This window comes from Crinia signifera, unplaced genomic scaffold (assembly GCF_055691185.1).
Source record: "Crinia signifera unplaced genomic scaffold, ASM5569118v1 HAP2_SCAFFOLD_648, whole genome shotgun sequence".
Taxonomy (NCBI): domain Eukaryota; kingdom Metazoa; phylum Chordata; class Amphibia; order Anura; family Myobatrachidae; genus Crinia; species Crinia signifera.
The window spans coordinates 23,767-51,203 of record NW_028142545.1 but is presented as its reverse complement, the minus strand read 5'-3'; the positions used below and the strand labels follow the sequence as shown (position 1 = coordinate 51,203).

The following is a 27,437-nucleotide window of genomic DNA, read 5'->3' as shown; positions in this document are numbered from 1 at the left end:
CACAAACATATGAGGGTGCCCTAAATGAGCGCCAGTTACCCCATCTTCTGACCCGAAACCAAGCAAAACACATCTTACCAGATGCTAGAACTGCAGCCAGGAGAGGACACTGAAGCGCGAGGATGGCAGTGGGTCACAACCATTATCTTGAAGGTCACGACGGGTGCTTTTTGATGGCCGCTCCTCCTGGGCTTTGCGCGTGTGATAGCTTGGTTGGTCTCCTAGGACAGGAAGGGTGGAGTCTGCACTGCAGCAGCAAGTTCTGCTGCCCAGGAGACACGCTGCTGCTGTGGGAGATGAAAAAAGGATGATGGGGACATGCTCAATATGTACAAGTATATCAAGGGCCAATATAAGGAACCTGTCACACACCCTATTTCTACTAGAAAGGAATCTAGGACGCGAGGGCATGAGTATAGATTAGAAGAAAAAAGATTTCATTCAGCTAGTAGAAAGAATTTCTTTACGGTCAGAACAGTCAAACTCTGGAACTCTCTTCCAGAGAGGTGGTAACGGCTGGCTCATTAAATGCGTTCAAGGCAAAGTTGGACAATCATTTACTGGAGAAAACATCCATGGGTACAAATAAGAAATATAATTTGTCTGTAAAATACCAGAACCTACCAAATCAGCAATGGATATCTATACCAGGTTGAACTAGATGGACGCAAGTCTTTTTTCAGCCTTACCTACTATGAAACTATCATAGGTCAGGGTGCTCTGGTGCTGCTGCCAGCAACTCAGGGCAAACAATTGGGGTGCAGGAGCATAACTAGAACCTTGTGGGTCCCATTGCAAAATATATAAAGGTCCGATTCTCTCTCTCTCTCTGACACTTTATTTTTCTTTCCATCACTGTCTCTCTATTTCTCTCTCCTTCACACCCCCACTCTCTCCATAGCGTTTCGCTGTCTCGCTCCGCTCTTTCCTTCATACTCACCAATCAGGATTCTAGCTGTCAGTATTACGGCATTGGCATCTAACTCATTTCAAGTTCAGCGGCCGCTCTTCTAAAAGGCATTAGGGATGCTAGTGACGCTATACTGAATGCTGGCATCCAGGGACCAGGGCTAATAGATAGCAGACACACAGGGCATACATGCACACATACCATACACACATACCATACACGCACATACCATACATATATATATATACAAACAGGACATACATGCACACATACCATATATACAGACACACACACACATATACCATACAGACACACATAATATACACGCACATACCATACATACATACAAACAGAACATACATGCACACTACAGTAATCACACGCATGCCATACATACACACAGGACATGCCATACAGACACGCACACGCACAAACCATTCACACACAGGACATTAAAGCACACATACCTTAGACACAAAGGACATACAAGGACACACACATGGCATACTGGTACAGATACCATACATGCACACACACAGCATATTTACATATACACACACACATGGCATACGACCACAGATACCATACAACATGCACACATACAGCATATTTATAAACATACACACGCTATAGACACACAGAGCATACACAAAAAGTATACATACATACACACATACAGCATACTTACAAACACCAATACTAAAGCAAATAACCCCCACAAGCAATGGAGGGCACCCAGTTTCCATATACCCAGTCTCCCCCTTCCCACTGCAGCTACCAAGACATAGTACTCACTGGGCCACCAGCTACATTAATGGTGCCCACACTTTTCTTCCCCTGTCCATGCCCCTGCAACTGGCACCCACAACAATGGACACAAACCTGTAAAATCAGCATGGCACCTATTCATAGCTCCGTGTATCAGGCAGCCCCATGTCCTGAGACAGAGAGAGGGAGCTTCTTCCTGACAGCCGAGGAGCTCAGCTGTGCGCTGCAGCGCCACCTACAGGCGGCTCAACAGTATATACCCAGCTTCCTCCCAGCAGCAGAGCTCGGCTTTGAGAGTGCCGTGACCCTGCTGCGCCCCAGTGACACCGGCTCCCCCCCGCGATGGCTGGGGCTGCCTTACCATAGCTACGCCCCTGTATATATACACGCGCACTACATGACTATCTCCCTCCATTGCTGTACTACATTACATCCCGCTACACACTGCACTACATCACTACATTACATAATCATCATTACAATAAATACCCAGTATTTCATTTATTTTATTTTTATTAAGTTACTTATAGAGCGCAGCATATTCCGTTGCGCTTTACAAAAGGAGATAGTGATACAACAAACAGGGACTTTTAAGACAGTCAAAAGGTAGGAGGGCCCTGCTCGCAAGCTTACAATCTATAGGGAAATAGGCATTGATACATAAGGATAGATTACTGTATTCTTTATTGCCTCGATTCCACCAGAATGCAAGGTTCTGTGACTGGTTCTGGAATTTGATAAGCTTGCCCTGAAGAGATGAGTTTTCAGGCAACGCTATAGGTTTGGAAACTATAAGCGTCAGTAACAATCAGATCTGCAGCATATGACATTCACCATAACCCAGTAACAATCAGATCTGCAGACACCAGCAGTGTTGTATAAGGGGGAAGTGCAGAGACGCGCAGTCATTAAGTCGACACCGTTGGGTCGACAGGTCGGAAAGGTCAACATGGTTTTTTACCCGAATGTCGACACTGTGAACATGAACACAGTTGGAAGTCAACCGAAGCCCTTGCGATGCTTCGGGCACACTATTTTTTTTTAATTCAATAATTTTTATTGAAATTTTTAGTAATGCAACATAAACTCCCGTTACAGGCAATAGTTTGTAGACACAGACAGTGAAATCCAGTTTAGTACATGATACTAAATACAAAAAAGTGCAGCTAGGGTAACGTTGATACTGCAATGATGCATGAAAGCAAGGGTAAAAATAAGGGTATTGTTTGTGGACATAGAAAGTAAAAAAAAAAAAAAAAAAAAAAAAAACTCTCTAATGCAGGATATATCGAGCCCTATTGCCCAAAGGCGCCATCTGGGTTCTAGGTACTACCGAGTATATGACACATATACATACAGAGTGAAATACCACACCACAATATAATAAAAAGTATGACAGAGCGGATATAGTCTGATAGGACAGTATATTTCCCAGCTAAGAAGTTACTAGACTAGGAGAAATTATTATTGCAGAATTGTAGGTCTGGTCAGACAAGGGGAGTAAAATAAAATGTAAAAATAAGTAACCCACTATCTTGAATATAATACCTAACCTACCCAAAGCAAAACCCCCCCAAAAACCCAAAATAAACCTTCCCAAAATACCCCCACCCTGTATGACCTAACCCCAACCTAGGTATACCTGGATCCCGAACAACCTACCCTCCTCTTCCCAACTGTCTATACTACTATTACTAAGAGGGGATAAATTAGTGGCCTTCAGCTTATATTAGCTAACCTAGCCTAAAATCCTAATTCACCCCTTCCCCCCACCCCCCCATCCTCCCCCCCCCCCCCCATATGGTCGGATAATAGGCGAATGGGCTAAATGGGGCAATGGCTGTAATTATTAACTAGTATAGCAAGGATGCTGCAGCATAATTACAATATAAAATGATCCCGTCTCAGTATTAGGCAACAAAGTAGAATCTGCGAAAGTTATATATCATGGAAACATACAAAACGGTCACTAAACCAGCAGACATGTAAAAGCACAGGAGATGAAAGTATTAAACCGGCCAAGCCTCAGTTAACAACGAAGATATTTTGGAGCGTAAGAGTATGAAAAATATTAGTCGGGCCAGGCCCTCCTCCCCCGCAGAGTCTTAAAGACAACAGTCCCTCCATCGTACACCCAAGGACATGCACATAGGAGCCGAAAGTACATGGACAAGAGATCCAGGAGTGTCCCATCAATCCAGAAATATGGAAATAGATGTAAGGAGTAGGTGCAGAGGGGTTTTCGTAGCTGTAGTGTCACTGCGAGAGTCGTACAACGGAGCTCCGAAGAGGCCGCAACAGCTGGTACCGTAACAGTAGCAGAGGCAGTGTTAGAAGCATCTATTTGGCAGGTTGGATCCATTGTTGCAGCTGCAGAACTGATTTTTATAGATTCCTCATCTGCAGGAGTTGAAAAGAGAGTAGTGGATGAAGAAGACACTACCTCCCTGACAGGAGGGTCCTGTTGCCAATCTAGCGCAGATGACACAGAGGTCATATTTTCAGGAGTTATAGGTGCACCCACCATAGTATCAAGTTTGGCAAGTAGCCTCTGAGTGGAGGAATTGATGGCCTGGAGGATTTGTTGCACAAAGCCTGTCATCCTAGAAAGTTAGATGATACTCAATATGGAAAGCAATGGCAAAATGGTGGTGGCTAGCACACCACCAGTGTGTACCATAGGTGTCAGCAGGATATTGTCCAAATTACCTTGTAGCACTAAAGGATCTGGCTAGTATGAGATTTTATATCACTCTCAGAGCAGTGACAGTTATAAATCAAGACTTGCTACAAGCGGTGTTAATGTATTCACAGTAAATGCAGGCAGTCCCAGACTCAAACACAGGAGAGGTAGATTATGATGGCAGACCTGCTGGGACCCCCCCGGCCAAGATGGCTGACCAGCAAATTCAGGCGCCGTGACGCGCTGTAGATCCCAGCAGCCTGGAGGGCAGGACGGGGGTGGCAGGAGGCGCCCTTCCAGGCGCACAGCAAACGGGGGAGAGAGGGCGGCCAAACAGACTCACCCGGACAGGCAGCACACACACAGTAGCCCGGCGGCGTCCCTCCGCAGTAGCGCGCCTCCTGTCCGTGAAGAGGAAGACACGCAGGGCACACACGACAGCGGCACCTGGCAGGGGAAAGAAAATGGCGTCCGCGGCTCCCTGCGTGACCTCCGGCAGGCTCCCTCGGCTGTAAGTCAGGCCGCACACCAGGTACAGGAACGAGATGGGGCTTAATCTGTTCTGGGGATATTCCCCCACCAGCAGTGTGGTCCAGGAGCAGTATAAGTGCATGCAGGATATAGATACAGGATATCGGGGACGGAGAGCTCAGGTTGGAAGCAGCTACTCCATGTCCGCCGAAGCCACGCCCCTCTCGGGCACACTATTTTATTCTCCCACCATGCCCTAGTGGATGTTAGGGCATGAACTACTGCCTGTCGGCTCAAAAAACTGTAAAAGAAAACATGTCGACCTTCCGACCTAACCCATGTCGACCTAGCACTGTGTCGACCTAAACCCATGTCGACCTTGATACCTGTCGACCTTCACCCATGTCGACCTAGACACCTGTCAACCTAAGTGCTGTCAACAATGCGACCGTATCCCCCTGTGACTGATTTCCCCTTATACAGCAATGGTTGCATTTCTGGAAGTTTTTTTGGGGAGTAGCAGCAGTCTAGTTCATCTGGCCTATAGCTACTAGTAAGCAGCCGAAAGCGCCTGAGGGGCTCCAGTGGATCCAGCAGGCAGCCATATCGGTCAGCCCCCCCCCTAGCAACCATTAACATGTCAGCCCCCCCCCCCCCCCAGCAACCATTAACATGTCAGCCCCCCTGCACCCATTAACATGTCAGCCCCTCCAAGCACCCATTGAGAGGTCAGCCCCCAGCACACATCAACATGTAGTCTCCCCTAGCACACATTACCATGTCACCCCCACAACACCCATTAAAATGTCACTAACACCTGCACACATGTCAGCCCCCTCCCCCCTCCCAGAACACATTAAAATGTCTCTCCCCTGGGCCTCACCCTCCCAGAACACATTACCATGACATTATTAACCCCCTGGACATATTAACATGTCACTTACTCCCTCCCCAGCACATATATCACATACCTGAGAGCTGGTATTGCTGGCTGCAGTGCTCCTCCAGTGCACACAGCCACCCACGTGTGCAGAATGCTCAGCACTGCAGAGGCAGAGCACAGGAAGTCTTACTGTCGGGTTGTTGCTAAGGAAGGGGAGGAAAGTGGGCGGCACTAAACACACAGCTGAGGAAAAAGAGGAGGGACTCGGGAGAGTGATGCTGCTGCTGCCTGTAACTAGGGATGACCATCGGTACAGAGGCCATCAATGGTTGCCATCGATGGCGATTCTGCACCCAGCCATTGATAGTGGCAAACTATTTGATGGATAACCATCGATAGTTTTAGCTATCGATGGTCAGCCATTATATGTGACTGAATGGCCCGTGGGCCAATCAGTACTCGTCGTTGGGACTTCTGGGTGTCAGGGGGGAGAGAGCTATGCTCCGTGATCCATGCACCTTGAGAAAAAAAAAAAAAAAAGGAAACATCGTCACACGCCGGGTTGCCTGTGGGAGTCCCGAGCAGCTGCCCCCGGGGCTCATTACTCAGCTGCCCTGGGGGTTTCTTACCTGGCCCCACAGCCAGGGAGAGGCTCCGGGCACGGTGCCTCACTGTGCTTAGCACACTATTCTACTCCCAATCCAGGAGCATTGGGATGGTAAAGTATGAAAAAGTGTTTTGGGGAAAAAGTGCTTGAAAACGCATGTGTAGGCATATTTAACATCAAGATTTTAACCATGTCTGTCTTTTCAACATGTCGGCATAATTAATGTCGGTATAATAACCGTTTCGGTATTTTGACTGTTGGTCAATGGGCATTGGTATAACAACATAACAACAGTTGGTCAAATGTTCGTCGGTAAATTGACTGCATCCCTATAAAACACCTAGTTTGACTGAGACTTTTTTCACCATGAAGATGCCGATTTGGGTCGACACAAGCTGTTCGCATTTAAAAAAAAAAAAAGGTGAAAGTTCTTTACCATCCAAGTGGACATAGGGCGGTATTCAATGAGAATTATCACCGGCCACGGCGAATCAAGTTTTTTATTCGCCGACAATTCGCCGGCTTTTAGCGGCGATTCTCCAAGCATGGCTATTCGTCGGGACTCGACGAGTCAGCCTATTCAACGTGGCTGAGATTCACCGCCCCCAACGGTGAATCTCAGCCTATCTGGCGTATCAGGTGACTGGGGGAGGGCGGGAGCATGTATTCCCGCTCTTCCTCGCTCATATCAGCGAGTTTCCTGCTGCGTACATTCGCCATTAGTTTTCAGCAGGGGTGGAGTGCTGCATGCTAATGGTTCTCCCAGGACCCAAGCACCCGTGGAGAGAGCAGAGTGTATTTTTTCTTTTCTTTTGCAGGTGAGTATTGTGATGCACTAATATTGCACTTGCTATGGGGGTTTGCTTTAAGTTTTTTATTTTAACATGTGCTTGGTGCAATGTGCAGCCATGCTGCATGCTTTTAAGGGGAGCTGGGGTGTTGTGTGGGGTGCCATTCATTCTTTGGGCGTGTTTGTGTGTCCCCATTTCAAAATGACTGCAGCCCAAAAAAAAAGACATAAAAAAAAACAACTGCAGCCATTTTGAAATGGGGGCCCTGGGTCACGCCCCAAAGCATGTCGGGATCCCCCTCACCACACTCCAGCTTCCCTGAAAGGCATGCCTGCACTGCGCACCCCTTTTGGGTTTTGTCTCACCCCTAAATGTCATTTTGCATATTTGCCAGTTGTTGTTTTTTTCTTCCCATTAGTTGTTGGGGTGCAATGTGCAGCCATGCTGAATGCTTTTTAGGGGAGCTGGGGTGTTGTGTGGGGTGCAATGTGCAGCCATGCCCACTCTCTGACCCTTGCAGCTGCACACTTGCTGATGGGGCTGACAGGCTGTCCTCACTGACCAGTGCTCTCTGCATGCTGCCAGTCTGTGCCCCCCCATACACTTTAGGGCACACTGCTTTCCCCAGCCTTCAGGGTTCTGCCAGCTTCAGCATTCACCAGTCAACAACTACACACTTCTCACTCTGCTCTCCTGTCTCAGTCAGACTCCCAGGGAGAGATTCCATCCAGGATTTCCCACCTTTTTCTGCAAACTTGTCAGTTCTGTAACAATGTTTCTTTTTGCAAACTGACCTGCCTTGCTGTGAGCTGAGCTGTTAACCCCTTTTGTGCTGCAAGCTATATAAGCTCAGTTCTGTGCAACTCAAGTAGTACTTTTTAATACACAGTCATGCTGGCACCTGTAGTGCCACAGCTACTTTATGCTTTTTACAGTGTTTCCATTACTTTATGCTGCTGGCACTTGTGCCCCAGCTTGTGGGGTGCCACATTCACCGGTATAGTATACCCGCACCTTCTTCGAGCACTGCTTCTTTTTTTTTGGCATACGCATATTGAAGCTGGGCAGAGAGGGGCAGAGAGGGATGTGCTGCCTGGCTGTCTAAAGAGCGGGTCTGCAGCAGCTGCTGGGAAAAGTGTCAGCCGGACAGAAGAGGTGGACTGCCTGTCGCCTGCCTTTATAAGTTCAGTTCTAAGCAGCAGTTTGAAATGTTGCGCCAGTCCGGCAGTCTATAGGAGCTTGCGGCCTGGCAGCCAATCATGAGACACCACTGCCACTCCTGATTGGCTGCCAGCTCCTATTGGCTGGTGACCCAGCGCGAGATTTCAAACTGCTGCATACCCGCTCTAAAGACAGCCAAGCAGCCGACCAATTCTGCCTGGCAGTCACACTGTTTCACTGCAGCAACTGCGGACCCGCTATTTAGACAGCCGGGCAGCACACCGCTTTCTGCCCGGCTGTCAGACTGCTTCCCCCTGGCTAGGAGCATGTAAACCCCCTTGGCATCGAGTATGAAGACCCTTGCATCAAGCTTATGTGCCATAATATGTAATGGGTATCTCAGTGTGTGGCATATCTGTAATGAGCATCACGGTGTGTAGCATATGTATAATGGGCATCAAAGTGTTCGGCATATGTATAATGGCCATCACGGTGTGGGGCATATATATTTAATGGGCATCACGGTGTACTGCATATGTAGAATGGGCTTCACAGTGTTCGGCATATGTATAATGGGCATTATACATATGCCACGTACCATGATGCCCAATATACAGTACATATGTGGCCGTCTCTGTGTCCCTGCTGTCACTCTGTGTTCCCACTGTCTCTCTGCTGTCACTCTCCCTGTCCCTTTGTCCTTGCTGTCCTTGAATTTTGGCTCATACTGTGTGGCACAATGTGTAAGGGCACTAGTACTAGATAGTATAGGGAGTCCTACTATTGTGGTGTATGTGATGTGGTACACTTCACTGAAAGACATGCCCCCTTTTCCAGTGGCCATACCCCTTTTCCAAAGCGCACACAAAACTAATGCCCCTTTCCCACTGCAGGCTTTATGCGGTAAAATGCCGTTTTTTTAGCCTTTTTAAACGGTTAGAGCTGCAGTGGGAAAGCTCCAGGTTGCTTTACACGGGTAACAAATACCGGTATTTGTTAACTGGGTAAAAAGCAGTGTTTTTACCGTGTAAGAGCCATTTTTTTGGCAGTGGGAAAGGGGTAGCCCTTTACCCGTTAAAAAAAAAACGGCATGGGGTCCCCCCCCCCACTGCCGTAACCAGCACCAGGCTGAAGGAGCCGGGGCTGGTATTAAAAAAATCAGGAAACCCGACAAATAGGGTTTCCCTGATTTTTTACAACCAGCCCCAGGCTCCAGGTCCGGGGCTGTTTCCCAAAATACGGGGGACAAAATGACTAGGGGTCCCCCGTATTTTAAGAACTAGCCCCAGGCACAACCAGCCAGCAGGGTAATGCCACAGCCGGGGGACACTTATTATATAAGGTCCCGCGGCCAAAGCATTAACCCTACCGACCAGTCAGCCTGGCCAGGGGCCCTGGGGGAGTGGGGACCCCCCCAATGAAGGCCCCCCCCCCCCCCCCCTCCAGGACTTACCTGACGAGGCTGAAGCCTGGTGCTATCCCCGATGCCTCTGGGCGGTGGGCATCGGGCTGATGGAATGGTGTAAAAAATAGAATAAAAACTATTGTCTTTTACTGGTGAACTATGAGTCCCAGCAAGCCTCCACCGCAAGCTGGGACTTGGAGAACCACAAGTCCCAGCCTGCGGGGCATTAAAGGGCCCGCTGGGTCTTGTAGTTCCACAGTAAAAGAAATAGTACAATAAACACACTGACACACGTGAAAAATAAAAGTTTAATACATCCATAACACATACATACTGATACTTACCTATCTTGAGCCCGTAGGTAGCCCTGGTCCTGATGTCCTGGTCTGTGTCTGTATCCATGTCGGCATCCCTGTCGGCATCCCTGTCGGCGATGGCGTCGGCGGTCCGGAGTCCGAAGAAATCCATGTGGGAACCTATGGAAGGAAACCATACTCACCTGTCCCAGCGCGACGTAGTCCAGGTAAGGGTCTTGGCAAAAAAAACAAACCGACACGCGAAACCAGCCCGGACAGCAGGGAGCCGCACGGTGTTTGTGTACATCGTGCGGCTCCGCCTCCCGAATGCCGCTATTGGCCGCCTTGCGGCCTAGCGGCTCCTGTATGGTTAGGGAGAGGCCAAGGTGGATTAGGGATAGGCAGTACTGGGGGTAGGGAAGGGGTATAGAAGCTACTAGGTTTAGAAGTGTACATACATTGCACTTTAAGCTGGCATATTGAAAGTTATTTCCAGTGCTGCTGCAGGCACCATTGACATCACCTCTATACCCCATGCACGGCCAGCAGCAGGAACCGGGGCAGCCTCTGGGAAGAGAGCACCATCCTGACACACAAACATATGAGGGTGCCCTAAATGAGCGCCAGTTACCCCATCTTCTGACCCGAAACCAAGCAAAACACATCTTACCAGATGCTAGAACTGCAGCCAGGAGAGGACACTGAAGCGCGAGGATGGCAGTGGGTCACAACCATTATCTTGAAGGTCACGACGGGTGCTTTTTGATGGCCGCTCCTCCTGGGCTTTGCGCGTGTGATAGCTTGGTTGGTCTCTAGGACAGGAAGGGTGGAGTCTGCACTGCAGCAGCAAGTTCTGCTGCCCAGGAGACACGCTGCTGCTGTGGGAGATGAAAAAAGGATGATGGGGGACATGCTCAATATGTACAAGTATATCAAGGGCCAATATAAGGAACTGTCACACACCCTATTTTCTACTAGAAAGGAATCTAGGACGCGAGGGCATGAGTATAGATTAGAAGAAAAAAAATTTCATTCAGCTAGTAGAAAGAATTTCTTTACGGTCAGAACAGTCAAACTCTGGAACTCTCTTCCCAGAGAGGTGGTAACGGCTGGCTCATTAAATGCGTTCAAGGCAAAGTTGGACAATCATTTACTGGAGAAAACATCCATGGGTACAAATAAGAAATATAATTTGTCTGTAAAATACCAGAACCTACCAAATCAGCAATGGATATCTATACCAGGTTGAACTAGATGGACGCAAGTCTTTTTTCAGCCTTACCTACTATGAAACTATCATAGGTCAGGGTGCTCTGGTGCTGCTGCCAGCAACTCAGGGCAAACAATTGGGGTGCAGGAGCATAACTAGAACCTTGTGGGTCCCATTGCAAAATATATAAAGGGTCCAAATCTCTCTCTCTCTCTGACACTTTATTTTTCTTTCCATCACTGTCTCTCTATTTCTCTCTCCTTCACACCCCCACTCTCTCCATAGCGTTTCGCTGTCTCGCTCCGCTCTTTCCTTCATACTCACCAATCAGGATTCTAGCTGTCAGTATTACGGCATTGGCATCCTAACTCATTTCAAGTTCAGCGGCCGCTCTTCTAAAGGCATTAGGGATGCTAGTGACGCTATACTGAATGCTGGCATCCAGGGACCAGGGGCTAATAGATAGCAGACACACAGGGCATACATGCACACATACCATACACACATACCATACACGCACATACCATACATATATATATATACAAACAGGACATACATGCACACATACCATATATACAGACACACACACACATATACCATACAGACACACATAATATACACGCACATACCATACATACATACAAACAGAACATACATGCACACTACAGTAATCACACGCATGCCATACATACACACAGGACATGCCATACAGACACGCACACGCACAAACCATTCACACACAGGACATTAAAGCACACATACCTTAGACACAAAGGACATACACGGACACACACATGGCATACTGGTACAGATACCATACATGCACACACACAGCATATTTACATATACACACACACATGGCATACGACCACAGATACCATACAACATGCACACATACAGCATATTTATAAACATACACACGCTATAGACACACAGAGCATACACAAAAAGTATACATACATACACACATACAGCATACTTACAAACACCAATACTAAAGCAAATAACCCCCACAAGCAATGGAGGGCACCCAGTTTCCATATACCCAGTCCTCCCCCTTCCCACTGCAGCTACCAAGACATAGTACTCACTGGGCCACCAGCTTACATTAATGGTGCCCACACTTTTCTTCCCCTGTCCATGCCCCTGCAACTGGCACCCACAACAAGGGACACAAACCTGTAAAATCAGCATGTCACCTATTCATAGCTCCGTGTATCAGGCAGCCCCATGTCCTGAGACAGAGAGAGGAGCTTCTTCCTGACAGCCGAGGAGCTCAGCTGTGCGCTGCAGCGCCACCTACAGGCGGCTCAACAGTATATACCCAGCTTCCTCCCAGCAGCAGAGCTCGGCTTTGAGAGTGCCGTGACCCTGCTGCGCCCCAGTGACACCGGCTCCCCCCCGCGATGGCTGGGGCTGCCTTACCATAGCTACGCCCCTGTATATATACACGCCGCACTACATGACTATCTCCCTCCATGCTGTACTACATTACATCCCGCTACACACTGCACTACATCACTACATTACATAATCATCATTACAATAAATACCCAGTATTTCATTTATTTTATTTTTATTAAGTTACTTATAGAGCGCAGCATATTCCGTTGCGCTTTACAAAAGGAGATAGTGATACAACAAACAGGGACTTTTAAGACAGTCAAAAGGTAGGAGGGCCCTGCTCGCAAGCTTACAATCTATAGGGAAATAGGCATTGATACATAAGGATAGATACTGTATTCTTTATTGCCTCGATTCCACCAGAATGCAAGGTTCTGTGACTGGTTCTGGAATTTGATAAGCTTGCCTGAAGAGATGAGTTTTCAGGCAACGCTTATAGGTTTGGAAACTATAAGCGTCAGTAACAATCAGATCTGCAGCATATGACATTCACCATAACCCAGTAACAATCAGATCTGCAGACACCAGCAGTGTTGTATAAGGGGGAAGTGCAGAGACGCGCAGTCATTAAGTCGACACCGTTGGGTCGACAGGTCGGAAAGGTCAACATGGTTTTTTACCCGAATGTCGACACTGTGAACATGAACACAGTTGGAAGTCAACCGAAGCCCTTGCGATGCTTCGGGCACACTATTTTTTTTTAATTCAATAATTTTTATTGAAATTTTTAGTAATGCAACATAAACTCCCGTTACAGGCAATAGTTTGTAGACACAGACAGTGAAATCCAGTTTAGTACATGATACTAAATACAAAAAAGTGCAGCTAGGGTAACGTTGATACTGCAATGATGCATGAAAGCAAGGGTAAAAATAAGGGTATTGTTTGTGGACATAGAAAGTAAAAAAAAAAAAAAAAAAAAAAAAAACTCTCTAATGCAGGATATATCGAGCCCTATTGCCCAAAGGCGCCATCTGGGTTCTAGGTACTACCGAGTATATGACACATATACATACAGAGTGAAATACCACACCACAATATAATAAAAAGTATGACAGAGCGGATATAGTCTGATAGGACAGTATATTTCCCAGCTAAGAAGTTACTAGACTAGGAGAAATTATTATTGCAGAATTGTAGGTCTGGTCAGACAAGGGGAGTAAAATAAAATGTAAAAATAAGTAACCCACTATCTTGAATATAATACCTAACCTACCCAAAGCAAAACCCCCCCAAAAACCCAAAATAAACCTTCCCAAAATACCCCCACCCTGTATGACCTAACCCCAACCTAGGTATACCTGGATCCCGAACAACCTACCCTCCTCTTCCCAACTGTCTATACTACTATTACTAAGAGGGGATAAATTAGTGGCCTTCAGCTTATATTAGCTAACCTAGCCTAAAATCCTAATTCACCCCTTCCCCCCACCCCCCCATCCTCCCCCCCCCCCCCCCATATGGTCGGATAATAGGCGAATGGGCTAAATGGGGCAATGGCTGTAATTATTAACTAGTATAGCAAGGATGCTGCAGCATAATTACAATATAAAATGATCCCGTCTCAGTATTAGGCAACAAAGTAGAATCTGCGAAAGTTATATATCATGGAAACATACAAAACGGTCACTAAACCAGCAGACATGTAAAAGCACAGGAGATGAAAGTATTAAACCGGCCAAGCCTCAGTTAACAACGAAGATATTTTGGAGCGTAAGAGTATGAAAAATATTAGTCGGGCCAGGCCCTCCTCCCCCGCAGAGTCTTAAAGACAACAGTCCCTCCATCGTACACCCAAGGACATGCACATAGGAGCCGAAAGTACATGGACAAGAGATCCAGGAGTGTCCCATCAATCCAGAAATATGGAAATAGATGTAAGGAGTAGGTGCAGAGGGGTTTTCGTAGCTGTAGTGTCACTGCGAGAGTCGTACAACGGAGCTCCGAAGAGGCCGCAACAGCTGGTACCGTAACAGTAGCAGAGGCAGTGTTAGAAGCATCTATTTGGCAGGTTGGATCCATTGTTGCAGCTGCAGAACTGATTTTTATAGATTCCTCATCTGCAGGAGTTGAAAAGAGAGTAGTGGATGAAGAAGACACTACCTCCCTGACAGGAGGGTCCTGTTGCCAATCTAGCGCAGATGACACAGAGGTCATATTTTCAGGAGTTATAGGTGCACCCACCATAGTATCAAGTTTGGCAAGTAGCCTCTGAGTGGAGGAATTGATGGCCTGGAGGATTTGTTGCACAAAGCCTGTCATCCTAGAAAGTTAGATGATACTCAATATGGAAAGCAATGGCAAAATGGTGGTGGCTAGCACACCACCAGTGTGTACCATAGGTGTCAGCAGGATATTGTCCAAATTACCTTGTAGCACTAAAGGATCTGGCTAGTATGAGATTTTATATCACTCTCAGAGCAGTGACAGTTATAAATCAAGACTTGCTACAAGCGGTGTTAATGTATTCACAGTAAATGCAGGCAGTCCCAGACTCAAACACAGGAGAGGTAGATTATGATGGCAGACCTGCTGGGACCCCCCCGGCCAAGATGGCTGACCAGCAAATTCAGGCGCCGTGACGCGCTGTAGATCCCAGCAGCCTGGAGGGCAGGACGGGGGTGGCAGGAGGCGCCCTTCCAGGCGCACAGCAAACGGGGGAGAGAGGGCGGCCAAACAGACTCACCCGGACAGGCAGCACACACACAGTAGCCCGGCGGCGTCCCTCCGCAGTAGCGCGCCTCCTGTCCGTGAAGAGGAAGACACGCAGGGCACACACGACAGCGGCACCTGGCAGGGGAAAGAAAATGGCGTCCGCGGCTCCCTGCGTGACCTCCGGCAGGCTCCCTCGGCTGTAAGTCAGGCCGCACACCAGGTACAGGAACGAGATGGGGCTTAATCTGTTCTGGGGATATTCCCCCACCAGCAGTGTGGTCCAGGAGCAGTATAAGTGCATGCAGGATATAGATACAGGATATCGGGGACGGAGAGCTCAGGTTGGAAGCAGCTACTCCATGTCCGCCGAAGCCACGCCCCTCTCGGGCACACTATTTTATTCTCCCACCATGCCCTAGTGGATGTTAGGGCATGAACTACTGCCTGTCGGCTCAAAAAACTGTAAAAGAAAACATGTCGACCTTCCGACCTAACCCATGTCGACCTAGCACTGTGTCGACCTAAACCCATGTCGACCTTGATACCTGTCGACCTTCACCCATGTCGACCTAGACACCTGTCAACCTAAGTGCTGTCAACAATGCGACCGTATCCCCCTGTGACTGATTTCCCCTTATACAGCAATGGTTGCATTTCTGGAAGTTTTTTTGGGGAGTAGCAGCAGTCTAGTTCATCTGGCCTATAGCTACTAGTAAGCAGCCGAAAGCGCCTGAGGGGCTCCAGTGGATCCAGCAGGCAGCCATATCGGTCAGCCCCCCCCCTAGCAACCATTAACATGTCAGCCCCCCCCCCCCCCCAGCAACCATTAACATGTCAGCCCCCCTGCACCCATTAACATGTCAGCCCCTCCAAGCACCCATTGAGAGGTCAGCCCCCAGCACACATCAACATGTAGTCTCCCCTAGCACACATTACCATGTCACCCCCACAACACCCATTAAAATGTCACTAACACCTGCACACATGTCAGCCCCCTCCCCCCTCCCAGAACACATTAAAATGTCTCTCCCCTGGGCCTCACCCTCCCAGAACACATTACCATGACATTATTAACCCCCTGGACATATTAACATGTCACTTACTCCCTCCCCAGCACATATATCACATACCTGAGAGCTGGTATTGCTGGCTGCAGTGCTCCTCCAGTGCACACAGCCACCCACGTGTGCAGAATGCTCAGCACTGCAGAGGCAGAGCACAGGAAGTCTTACTGTCGGGTTGTTGCTAAGGAAGGGGAGGAAAGTGGGCGGCACTAAACACACAGCTGAGGAAAAAGAGGAGGGACTCGGGAGAGTGATGCTGCTGCTGCCTGTAACTAGGGATGACCATCGGTACAGAGGCCATCAATGGTTGCCATCGATGGCGATTCTGCACCCAGCCATTGATAGTGGCAAACTATTTGATGGATAACCATCGATAGTTTTAGCTATCGATGGTCAGCCATTATATGTGACTGAATGGCCCGTGGGCCAATCAGTACTCGTCGTTGGGACTTCTGGGTGTCAGGGGGGAGAGAGCTATGCTCCGTGATCCATGCACCTTGAGAAAAAAAAAAAAAAAAGGAAACATCGTCACACGCCGGGTTGCCTGTGGGAGTCCCGAGCAGCTGCCCCCGGGGCTCATTACTCAGCTGCCCTGGGGGTTTCTTACCTGGCCCCACAGCCAGGGAGAGGCTCCGGGCACGGTGCCTCACTGTGCTTAGCACACTATTCTACTCCCAATCCAGGAGCATTGGGATGGTAAAGTATGAAAAAGTGTTTTGGGGAAAAAGTGCTTGAAAACGCATGTGTAGGCATATTTAACATCAAGATTTTAACCATGTCTGTCTTTTCAACATGTCGGCATAATTAATGTCGGTATAATAACCGTTTCGGTATTTTGACTGTTGGTCAATGGGCATTGGTATAACAACATAACAACAGTTGGTCAAATGTTCGTCGGTAAATTGACTGCATCCCTATAAAACACCTAGTTTGACTGAGACTTTTTTCACCATGAAGATGCCGATTTGGGTCGACACAAGCTGTTCGCATTTAAAAAAAAAAAAAGGTGAAAGTTCTTTACCATCCAAGTGGACATAGGGCGGTATTCAATGAGAATTATCACCGGCCACGGCGAATCAAGTTTTTTATTCGCCGACAATTCGCCGGCTTTTAGCGGCGATTCTCCAAGCATGGCTATTCGTCGGGACTCGACGAGTCAGCCTATTCAACGTGGCTGAGATTCACCGCCCCCAACGGTGAATCTCAGCCTATCTGGCGTATCAGGTGACTGGGGGAGGGCGGGAGCATGTATTCCCGCTCTTCCTCGCTCATATCAGCGAGTTTCCTGCTGCGTACATTCGCCATTAGTTTTCAGCAGGGGTGGAGTGCTGCATGCTAATGGTTCTCCCAGGACCCAAGCACCCGTGGAGAGAGCAGAGTGTATTTTTTCTTTTCTTTTGCAGGTGAGTATTGTGATGCACTAATATTGCACTTGCTATGGGGGTTTGCTTTAAGTTTTTTATTTTAACATGTGCTTGGTGCAATGTGCAGCCATGCTGCATGCTTTTAAGGGGAGCTGGGGTGTTGTGTGGGGTGCCATTCATTCTTTGGGCGTGTTTGTGTGTCCCCATTTCAAAATGACTGCAGCCCAAAAAAAAAGACATAAAAAAAAACAACTGCAGCCATTTTGAAATGGGGGCCCTGGGTCACGCCCCAAAGCATGTCGGGATCCCCCTCACCACACTCCAGCTTCCCTGAAAGGCATGCCTGCACTGCGCACCCCTTTTGGGTTTTGTCTCACCCCTAAATGTCATTTTGCATATTTGCCAGTTGTTGTTTTTTTCTTCCCATTAGTTGTTGGGGTGCAATGTGCAGCCATGCTGAATGCTTTTTAGGGGAGCTGGGGTGTTGTGTGGGGTGCAATGTGCAGCCATGCCCACTCTCTGACCCTTGCAGCTGCACACTTGCTGATGGGGCTGACAGGCTGTCCTCACTGACCAGTGCTCTCTGCATGCTGCCAGTCTGTGCCCCCCCATACACTTTAGGGCACACTGCTTTCCCCAGCCTTCAGGGTTCTGCCAGCTTCAGCATTCACCAGTCAACAACTACACACTTCTCACTCTGCTCTCCTGTCTCAGTCAGACTCCCAGGGAGAGATTCCATCCAGGATTTCCCACCTTTTTCTGCAAACTTGTCAGTTCTGTAACAATGTTTCTTTTTGCAAACTGACCTGCCTTGCTGTGAGCTGAGCTGTTAACCCCTTTTGTGCTGCAAGCTATATAAGCTCAGTTCTGTGCAACTCAAGTAGTACTTTTTAATACACAGTCATGCTGGCACCTGTAGTGCCACAGCTACTTTATGCTTTTTACAGTGTTTCCATTACTTTATGCTGCTGGCACTTGTGCCCCAGCTTGTGGGGTGCCACATTCACCGGTATAGTATACCCGCACCTTCTTCGAGCACTGCTTCTTTTTTTTTGGCATACGCATATTGAAGCTGGGCAGAGAGGGGCAGAGAGGGATGTGCTGCCTGGCTGTCTAAAGAGCGGGTCTGCAGCAGCTGCTGGGAAAAGTGTCAGCCGGACAGAAGAGGTGGACTGCCTGTCGCCTGCCTTTATAAGTTCAGTTCTAAGCAGCAGTTTGAAATGTTGCGCCAGTCCGGCAGTCTATAGGAGCTTGCGGCCTGGCAGCCAATCATGAGACACCACTGCCACTCCTGATTGGCTGCCAGCTCCTATTGGCTGGTGACCCAGCGCGAGATTTCAAACTGCTGCATACCCGCTCTAAAGACAGCCAAGCAGCCGACCAATTCTGCCTGGCAGTCACACTGTTTCACTGCAGCAACTGCGGACCCGCTATTTAGACAGCCGGGCAGCACACCGCTTTCTGCCCGGCTGTCAGACTGCTTCCCCCTGGCTAGGAGCATGTAAACCCCCTTGGCATCGAGTATGAAGACCCTTGCATCAAGCTTATGTGCCATAATATGTAATGGGTATCTCAGTGTGTGGCATATCTGTAATGAGCATCACGGTGTGTAGCATATGTATAATGGGCATCAAAGTGTTCGGCATATGTATAATGGCCATCACGGTGTGGGGCATATATATTTAATGGGCATCACGGTGTACTGCATATGTAGAATGGGCTTCACAGTGTTCGGCATATGTATAATGGGCATTATACATATGCCACGTACCATGATGCCCAATATACAGTACATATGTGGCCGTCTCTGTGTCCCTGCTGTCACTCTGTGTTCCCACTGTCTCTCTGCTGTCACTCTCCCTGTCCCTTTGTCCTTGCTGTCCTTGAATTTTGGCTCATACTGTGTGGCACAATGTGTAAGGGCACTAGTACTAGATAGTATAGGGAGTCCTACTATTGTGGTGTATGTGATGTGGTACACTTCACTGAAAGACATGCCCCCTTTTCCAGTGGCCATACCCCTTTTCCAAAGCGCACACAAAACTAATGCCCCTTTCCCACTGCAGGCTTTATGCGGTAAAATGCCGTTTTTTTAGCCTTTTTAAACGGTTAGAGCTGCAGTGGGAAAGCTCCAGGTTGCTTTACACGGGTAACAAATACCGGTATTTGTTAACTGGGTAAAAAGCAGTGTTTTTACCGTGTAAGAGCCATTTTTTTGGCAGTGGGAAAGGGGTAGCCCTTTACCCGTTAAAAAAAAAACGGCATGGGGTCCCCCCCCCCACTGCCGTAACCAGCACCAGGCTGAAGGAGCCGGGGCTGGTATTAAAAAAATCAGGAAACCCGACAAATAGGGTTTCCCTGATTTTTTACAACCAGCCCCAGGCTCCAGGTCCGGGGCTGTTTCCCAAAATACGGGGGACAAAATGACTAGGGGTCCCCCGTATTTTAAGAACTAGCCCCAGGCACAACCAGCCAGCAGGGTAATGCCACAGCCGGGGGACACTTATTATATAAGGTCCCGCGGCCAAAGCATTAACCCTACCGACCAGTCAGCCTGGCCAGGGGCCCTGGGGGAGTGGGGACCCCCCCAATGAAGGCCCCCCCCCCCCCCCCCTCCAGGACTTACCTGACGAGGCTGAAGCCTGGTGCTATCCCCGATGCCTCTGGGCGGTGGGCATCGGGCTGATGGAATGGTGTAAAAAATAGAATAAAAACTATTGTCTTTTACTGGTGAACTATGAGTCCCAGCAAGCCTCCACCGCAAGCTGGGACTTGGAGAACCACAAGTCCCAGCCTGCGGGGCATTAAAGGGCCCGCTGGGTCTTGTAGTTCCACAGTAAAAGAAATAGTACAATAAACACACTGACACACGTGAAAAATAAAAGTTTAATACATCCATAACACATACATACTGATACTTACCTATCTTGAGCCCGTAGGTAGCCCTGGTCCTGATGTCCTGGTCTGTGTCTGTATCCATGTCGGCATCCCTGTCGGCATCCCTGTCGGCGATGGCGTCGGCGGTCCGGAGTCCGAAGAAATCCATGTGGGAACCTATGGAAGGAAACCATACTCACCTGTCCCAGCGCGACGTAGTCCAGGTAAGGGTCTTGGCAAAAAAAACAAACCGACACGCGAAACCAGCCCGGACAGCAGGGAGCCGCACGGTGTTTGTGTACATCGTGCGGCTCCGCCTCCCGAATGCCGCTATTGGCCGCCTTGCGGCCTAGCGGCTCCTGTATGGTTAGGGAGAGGCCAAGGTGGATTAGGGATAGGCAGTACTGGGGGTAGGGAAGGGGTATAGAAGCTACTAGGTTTAGAAGTGTACATACATTGCACTTTAAGCTGGCATATTGAAAGTTATTTCCAGTGCTGCTGCAGGCACCATTGACATCACCTCTATACCCCATGCACGGCCAGCAGCAGGAACCGGGGCAGCCTCTGGGAAGAGAGCACCATCCTGACACACAAACATATGAGGGTGCCCTAAATGAGCGCCAGTTACCCCATCTTCTGACCCGAAACCAAGCAAAACACATCTTACCAGATGCTAGAACTGCAGCCAGGAGAGGACACTGAAGCGCGAGGATGGCAGTGGGTCACAACCATTATCTTGAAGGTCACGACGGGTGCTTTTTGATGGCCGCTCCTCCTGGGCTTTGCGCGTGTGATAGCTTGGTTGGTCTCTAGGACAGGAAGGGTGGAGTCTGCACTGCAGCAGCAAGTTCTGCTGCCCAGGAGACACGCTGCTGCTGTGGGAGATGAAAAAAGGATGATGGGGGACATGCTCAATATGTACAAGTATATCAAGGGCCAATATAAGGAACTGTCACACACCCTATTTTCTACTAGAAAGGAATCTAGGACGCGAGGGCATGAGTATAGATTAGAAGAAAAAAAATTTCATTCAGCTAGTAGAAAGAATTTCTTTACGGTCAGAACAGTCAAACTCTGGAACTCTCTTCCCAGAGAGGTGGTAACGGCTGGCTCATTAAATGCGTTCAAGGCAAAGTTGGACAATCATTTACTGGAGAAAACATCCATGGGTACAAATAAGAAATATAATTTGTCTGTAAAATACCAGAACCTACCAAATCAGCAATGGATATCTATACCAGGTTGAACTAGATGGACGCAAGTCTTTTTTCAGCCTTACCTACTATGAAACTATCATAGGTCAGGGTGCTCTGGTGCTGCTGCCAGCAACTCAGGGCAAACAATTGGGGTGCAGGAGCATAACTAGAACCTTGTGGGTCCCATTGCAAAATATATAAAGGGTCCAAATCTCTCTCTCTCTCTGACACTTTATTTTTCTTTCCATCACTGTCTCTCTATTTCTCTCTCCTTCACACCCCCACTCTCTCCATAGCGTTTCGCTGTCTCGCTCCGCTCTTTCCTTCATACTCACCAATCAGGATTCTAGCTGTCAGTATTACGGCATTGGCATCCTAACTCATTTCAAGTTCAGCGGCCGCTCTTCTAAAGGCATTAGGGATGCTAGTGACGCTATACTGAATGCTGGCATCCAGGGACCAGGGGCTAATAGATAGCAGACACACAGGGCATACATGCACACATACCATACACACATACCATACACGCACATACCATACATATATATATATATACAAACAGGACATACATGCACACATACCATATATACAGACACACATCACAAACACACACATATACCATACAGACACACATAATATACACGCACATACCATACATACATACAAACAGAACATACATGCACACTACAGTAATCACACGCATGCCATACATACACACAGGACATGCCATACAGACACGCACACGCACATACCATTCACACACAGGACATTAAAGCACACATACCTTAGACACAAAGGACATACACGGACACACACATGGCATACTGGTACAGATACCATACATGCACACACACAGCATATTTACATATACACACACACATGGCATACGACCACAGATACCATACAACATGCACACATACAGCATATTTATAAACATACACACGCTATAGACACACAGAGCATACACAAAAAGTATACATACATACACACATACAGCATACTTACAAACACCAATACTAAAGCAAATAACCCCCACAAGCAATGGAGGGCACCCAGTTTCCATATACCCAGTCCTCCCCCTTCCCACTGCAGCTACCAAGACATAGTACTCACTGGGCCACCAGCTTACATTAATGGTGCCCACACTTTTCTTCCCCTGTCCATGCCCCTGCAACTGGCACCCACAACAAGGGACACAAACCTGTAAAATCAGCATGTCACCTATTCATAGCTCCGTGTATCAGGCAGCCCCATGTCCTGAGACAGAGAGAGGAGCTTCTTCCTGACAGCCGAGGAGCTCAGCTGTGCGCTGCAGCGCCACCTACAGGCGGCTTAACAGTATATACCCAGCTTCCTCCCAGCAGCAGAGCAGTGAGCAGAGCTCGGCTTTGAGAGTGCCGTGACCCTGCTGCGCCCCAGTGACACCGGCTCCCCCCCGCGATGGCTGGGGCTGCCTTACCATAGCTACGCCCCTGTATATATACACGCCGCACTACATGACTATCTCCCTCCATGCTGTACTACATTACATCCCGCTACACACTGCACTACATCACTACATTACATAATCATCATTACAATAAATACCCAGTATTTCATTTATTTTATTTTTATTAAGTTACTTATAGAGCGCAGCATATTCCGTTGCGCTTTACAAAAGGAGATAGTGATACAACAAACAGGGACTTTTAAGACAGTCAAAAGGTAGGAGGGCCCTGCTCGCAAGCTTACAATCTATAGGGAAATAGGCATTGATACATAAGGATAGATACTGTATTCTTTATTGCCTCGATTCCACCAGAATGCAAGGTTCTGTGACTGGTTCTGGAATTTGATAAGCTTGCCTGAAGAGATGAGTTTTCAGGCAACGCTTATAGGTTTGGAAACTATAAGCGTCAGTAACAATCAGATCTGCAGCATATGACATTCACCATAACCCAGTAACAATCAGATCTGCAGACACCAGCAGTGTTGTATAAGGGGGAAGTGCAGAGACGCGCAGTCATTAAGTCAACACCGTTGGGTCGACAGGTCGGAAAGGTCAACATGGTTTTTTACCCGAATGTCGACACTGTGAACATGAACACAGTTGGAAGTCAACCGAAGCCCTTGCGATGCTTCGGGCACACTATTTTTTTTTAATTCAATAATTTTTATTGAAATTTTTAGTAATGCAACATAAACTCCCGTTACAGGCAATAGTTTGTAGACACAGACAGTGAAATCCAGTTTAGTACATGATACTAAATACAAAAAAGTGCAGCTAGGGTAACGTTGATACTGCAATGATGCATGAAAGCAAGGGTAAAAATAAGGGTATTGTTTGTGGACATAGAAAGTAAAAAAAAAAAAAAAAAAAACTCTCTAATGCAGGATATATCGAGCCCTATTGCCCAAAGGCGCCATCTGGGTTCTAGGTACTACCGAGTATATGACACATATACATACAGAGTGAAATACCACACCACAATATAATAAAAAGTATGACAGAGCGGATATAGTCTGATAGGACAGTATATTTCCCAGCTAAGAAGTTACTAGACTAGGAGAAATTATTATTGCAGAATTGTAGGTCTGGTCAGACAAGGGGAGTAAAATAAAATGTAAAAATAAGTAACCCACTATCTTGAATATAATACCTAACCTACCCAAAGCAAAACCCCCCCAAAAACCCAAAATAAACCTTCCCAAAATACCCCCACCCTGTATGACCTAACCCCAACCTAGGTATACCTGGATCCCGAACAACCTACCCTCCTCTTCCCAACTGTCTATACTACTATTACTAAGAGGGGATAAATTAGTGGCCTTCAGCTTATATTAGCTAACCTAGCCTAAAATCCTAATTCACCCCTTCCCCCCACCCCCCCATCCTCCCCCCCCCCCCCCCCCCCATATGGTCGGATAATAGGCGAATGGGCTAAATGGGGCAATGGCTGTAATTATTAACTAGTATAGCAAGGATGCTGCAGCATAATTACAATATAAAATGATCCCGTCTCAGTATTAGGCAACAAAGTAGAATCTGCGAAAGTTATATATCATGGAAACATACAAAACGGTCACTAAACCAGCAGACATGTAAAAGCACAGGAGATGAAAGTATTAAACCGGCCAAGCCTCAGTTAACAACGAAGATATTTTGGAGCGTAAGAGTATGAAAAATATTAGTCGGGCCAGGCCCTCCTCCCCCGCAGAGTCTTAAAGACAACAGTCCCTCCATCGTACACCCAAGGACATGCACATAGGAGCCGAAAGTACATGGACAAGAGATCCAGGAGTGTCCCATCAATCCAGAAATATGGAAATAGATGTAAGGAGTAGGTGCAGAGGGGTTTTCGTAGCTGTAGTGTCACTGCGAGAGTCGTACAACGGAGCTCCGAAGAGGCCGCAACAGCTGGTACCGTAACAGTAGCAGAGGCAGTGTTAGAAGCATCTATTTGGCAGGTTGGATCCATTGTTGCAGCTGCAGAACTGATTTTTATAGATTCCTCATCTGCAGGAGTTGAAAAGAGAGTAGTGGATGAAGAAGACACTACCTCCCTGACAGGAGGGTCCTGTTGCCAATCTAGCGCAGATGACACAGAGGTCATATTTTCAGGAGTTATAGGTGCACCCACCATAGTATCAAGTTTGGCAAGTAGCCTCTGAGTGGAGGAATTGATGGCCTGGAGGATTTGTTGCACAAAGCCTGACATCCTAGAAAGTTAGATGATACTCAATATGGAAAGCAATGGCAAAATGGTGGTGGCTAGCACACCACCAGTGTGTACCATAGGTGTCAGCAGGATATTGTCCAAATTACCTTGTAGCACTAAAGGATCTGGCTAGTATGAGATTTTATATCACTCTCAGAGCAGTGACAGTTATAAATCAAGACTTGCTACAAGCGGTGTTAATGTATTCACAGTAAATGCAGGCAGTCCCAGACTCAAACACAGGAGAGGTAGATTATGATGGCAGACCTGCTGGGACCCCCCCGGCCAAGATGGCTGACCAGCAAATTCAGGCGCCGTGACGCGCTGTAGATCCCAGCAGCCTGGAGGGCAGGACGGGGGTGGCAGGAGGCGCCCTTCCAGGCGCACAGCAAACGGGGGAGAGAGGGCGGCCAAACAGACTCACCCGGACAGGCAGCACACACACAGTAGCCCGGCGGCGTCCCTCCGCAGTAGCGCGCCTCCTGTCCGTGAAGAGGAAGACACGCAGGGCACACACGACAGCGGCACCTGGCAGGGGAAAGAAAATGGCGTCCGCGGCTCCCTGCGTGACCTCCGGCAGGCTCCCTCGGCTGTAAGTCCGGCCGCACACCAGGTACAGGAACGAGATGGGGCTTAATCTGTTCTGGGGATATTCCCCCACCAGCAGTGTGGTCCAGGAGCAGTATAAGTGCATGCAGGATATAGATACAGGATATCGGGGACGGAGAGCTCAGGTTGGAAGCAGCTACTCCATGTCCGCCGAAGCCACGCCCCTCTCGGGCACACTATTTTATTCTCCCACCATGCCCTAGTGGATGTTAGGGCATGAACTACTGCCTGTCGGCTCAAAAAACTGTAAAAGAAAACATGTCGACCTTCCGACCTAACCCATGTCGACCTAGCACTGTGTCGACCTAAACCCATGTCGACCTTGATACCTGTCGACCTTCACCCATGTCGACCTAGACACCTGTCAACCTAAGTGCTGTCAACAATGCGACCGTATCCCCCTGTGACTGATTTCCCCTTATACAGCAATGGTTGCATTTCTGGAAGTTTTTTTGGGGAGTAGCAGCAGTCTAGTTCATCTGGCCTATAGCTACTAGTAAGCAGCCGAAAGCGCCTGAGGGGCTCCAGTGGATCCAGCAGGCAGCCATATCGGTCAGCCCCCCCCCTAGCAACCATTAACATGTCAGCCCCCCCCCCCCCCCAGCAACCATTAACATGTCAGCCCCCCTGCACCCATTAACATGTCAGCCCCTCCAAGCACCCATTGAGAGGTCAGCCCCCAGCACACATCAACATGTAGTCTCCCCTAGCACACATTACCATGTCACCCCCACAACACCCATTAAAATGTCACTAACACCTGCACACATGTCAGCCCCCTCCCCCCTCCCAGAACACATTAAAATGTCTCTCCCCTGGGCCTCACCCTCCCAGAACACATTACCATGACATTATTAACCCCCTGGACATATTAACATGTCACTTACTCCCTCCCCAGCACATATATCACATACCTGAGAGCTGGTATTGCTGGCTGCAGTGCTCCTCCAGTGCACACAGCCACCCACGTGTGCAGAATGCTCAGCACTGCAGAGGCAGAGCACAGGAAGTCTTACTGTCGGGTTGTTGCTAAGGAAGGGGAGGAAAGTGGGCGGCACTAAACACACAGCTGAGGAAAAAGAGGAGGGACTCGGGAGAGTGATGCTGCTGCTGCCTGTAACTAGGGATGACCATCGGTACAGAGGCCATCAATGGTTGCCATCGATGGCGATTCTGCACCCAGCCATTGATAGTGGCAAACTATTTGATGGATAACCATCGATAGTTTTAGCTATCGATGGTCAGCCATTATATGTGACTGAATGGCCCGTGGGCCAATCAGTACTCGTCGTTGGGACTTCTGGGTGTCAGGGGGGAGAGAGCTATGCTCCGTGATCCATGCACCTTGAGAAAAAAAAAAAAAGGAAACATCGTCACACGCCGGG

At 48.2% G+C, this 27,437-nt stretch overlaps 1 long non-coding RNA gene across 1 annotated transcript in view; it reads right to left on the bottom strand.

Annotated features, from left to right (window-relative positions):
* Positions 1 to 224: 224 nt before the first annotated feature.
* Positions 225 to 27,437, bottom strand: part of LOC146055954 (uncharacterized) — a 42,380-nt gene continuing 15,167 nt past the window's right edge. Inside the window, exons 3-5 of the long non-coding RNA XR_014469009.1 lie at positions 21,217 to 21,424; positions 10,646 to 10,853; positions 225 to 287 (exon numbers count right to left, since the gene is read on the bottom strand). This is a non-coding gene — a long non-coding RNA (uncharacterized LOC146055954). The remainder of the gene's footprint in view (positions 288 to 10,645; positions 10,854 to 21,216; positions 21,425 to 27,437) is intronic.